Source organism: Ursus maritimus, unplaced genomic scaffold, assembly GCF_017311325.1.
Source record: "Ursus maritimus isolate PB19 unplaced genomic scaffold, ASM1731132v1 scaffold_36, whole genome shotgun sequence".
NCBI lineage: Eukaryota > Metazoa > Chordata > Mammalia > Carnivora > Ursidae > Ursus > Ursus maritimus.
The window spans coordinates 7,864,667-7,867,296 of NW_024426230.1; the positions used below are offsets into that span (position 1 = coordinate 7,864,667).

At 36.6% G+C, this 2,630-nt stretch overlaps 1 non-coding gene across 1 annotated transcript; it reads left to right on the forward strand.

The window, feature by feature from the left end:
* The first annotated feature begins 670 nt into the window (after positions 1-670).
* Positions 671-800, forward strand: LOC121100350. Its single transcript, XR_005832099.1, has one exon. It is a non-coding gene; the product is annotated as a small nucleolar RNA SNORA18 (small nucleolar RNA).
* Positions 801-2,630: the final 1,830 nt, after the last annotated feature.

The following is a 2,630-nucleotide window of genomic DNA, read 5'->3' on the forward strand; positions in this document are numbered from 1 at the left end:
AATGGGGCAAAATAAATATTTGAAAATAGTTATATATTTTCCAAAATTCATGAACTACAAAACGAAATCAGAGAACCCAAACAAGAACACACACACACACACACACACACACTTAGACACATCAGAGTCAAACTGCTGGAAATCGATATTCAACAGAAAAGCCAGACAGCAATCAAAGAAATAAGAAATATTACATAGTAAGAAAGAGCAAACTTTTTCTCAGAAAAATTATAAACCTGAAGGTAACACAAGTGACATTGCCTTACAGTGCATAAACAACAGCAAAAAAAAGGTCAGCTCAGAATTTTATGCCCAGCAAAAAACTTTCAAAAATAATGAATAAATAAAAACTTTTTTAGACAAAGAGAGTGCATTACCAGCTCTGGTGCAGTATGAATGTTAAAGGGTAATTCTTCTGGCAGAAAGACTGAAACTAGATTGAAATTTGGATTCATACAAAGGATTGAAGAGTCCTGAAGATGGTAAAAAGTGGAGATAAATTTTTTAAAGCTTTTCTTTAGAATTTTAAAAAGATTATTAGTTATCTAAAGCATAAGTAATAACTATGTATTGGGAGGTTAATAACATATATAGAGGCAAAAAGTCAATCAATAGCACAAAGGATGGAACAGAGGAAATGAAACTATACTGTTAGAAGATATATTATTTGGTTGAGGTCTACCCCAATGGGGTTTTTTCTGTAACCCACATTGTTGGAAACGCCTCATAGCGTGTATGTGTGGGTTCCTTTAGTCACAGAACTATATGTTAGATCTGTGGGAAAGAACTACAGGATATCTATCTGCTAAAACTCTGTGAAAGACCTAATAGTTAAATCTATAAAATCTTAGGTATTTGCATATCCCAACATTCTGTACAGTTCTAGGGTGTGATAATTTAGGGGTGATGGGATTTGAACTCATTCATGTTTAGAGGATATTTGAAATTGAGAACCAGGCAGATCCATCTACTCTGACCCTATATGTGGTCCTAAAGGAGAGAAATTGAATCCCAAAGATCACAGGACTGACAGTGACAACTGTGGATTGAACAAAAGTTCTTTTTAAAAAAGGCTATTTTGAAGATTATGATTCTGACTTTGGAGGACCTACAGTGATTGGCAGTGGAAGGAATCACGTGTAAAATTCCTGAAATAAAAATTTGTTGACTTTGGGGCGCCCGGGTGGCTCAGCTGGTTGAGTGTCCAACTTTTGATTTCAGCTCAGGTCATGATCTCAGGGTTCTGGAATCGAGCCCCATGTCGGGCTCCCTGCTGCTTGAGGATATTCTTTTCTCTCTCTCTCTCTCTCTCTCTCTCTCTCTCTCCATCCCCCCTTGCATTCACTCTCTCTCTCTCTCCTTCTAAAATAAATACCTAATCTTTTTTTTTAATTTATTGGTTTAAAAAAAAGATATATTATTTGAAGTTTAAGTGTGAAAAGTTAAAAATGTATATTGTCAATCCAAAGCAAAAACTTAAAGAAAAATACATGTAACTAATAAGCCAATAATAGAGACAAATGGAATTCTTTAAAATACCCAATAAATTTCAAAGAACATAGGAAAAGAGAATAAAAGCAAAGAAGAGGGGCGCCTGGGTGGCACAGCGGTTAAGCGTCTGCCTTCGGCTCAGGGCGTGATCCCGGCGATCTGGGATCGAGCCCCACATCAGGCTCCTCCACTATGAGCCTGCTTCTTCCTCTCCCACTCCCCCTGCTTGTGTTCCCTCTCTCGCTGGCTGTCTCTATCTCTGTCGAATAAATAAATAAAATCTTTAAAAAAAAAAAAAAGCAAAGAAGAGATGGAATAAGTAGAAAACAACTAGCGAGATGGTAGATGTAAATCCAACCACAATGATTACATAAAATATAAATAATCTAGAACAATTAAAAGGTAGAGATCATCAGATTGAAAGAAAAAGCCATCCACAAGGATGTTGCTTTAAATATAAAGATACAGATATATAAAAACAATATCCACAATAGCCAAACGGTGGAAGGGGTCTAGATGTCCTTCAACAGATGAATGGATAAAGAAGATGTGGTTCATATATACAATGGAATATTACTCAGCCATCAGAAAAGATGAATATCTACCATTTACATCAACATAGATGGAACCAGAAGATATTACGTTAAGTGAAATAATCAGAGAAAGACAGTTATCATATGGTTTCACTCAAGTACAGCATAAGGAATACTGCAGAGGACAATAGAGGAAGGGAGGGAAAACTGAAGGGGAAGAAATAAGAGGGAGACAAGCCATTTGAGACTCTTGACTCCGGGGAGACAAACAGGATTGCAGAAAGGGAGGTGGGTGGGGGTGGGGTAACTCAGTGATGGGCAATAAGGAAGGCATGTGACGTGATAAGCACTGGGTGTTATATGCAACTAATCAATCACTGAACAGTATAACAACAACAACAACAAAAAAGAATCGGAAAATATTTACTGTGTGAACACAAGTCAAGAAGAAGCTAGAGAGATTGTATTAACGTCAAACCAAGTTAACTTCAGAGTATTCCCAAAGGTAAAGAGAAGCATTTGTCAATGGATAAATAAGCCAATTCATCAAGAACACCTAACAAACCTAAATATCTTTGCACCTAATAACAGAGCAAGTTATGTAAG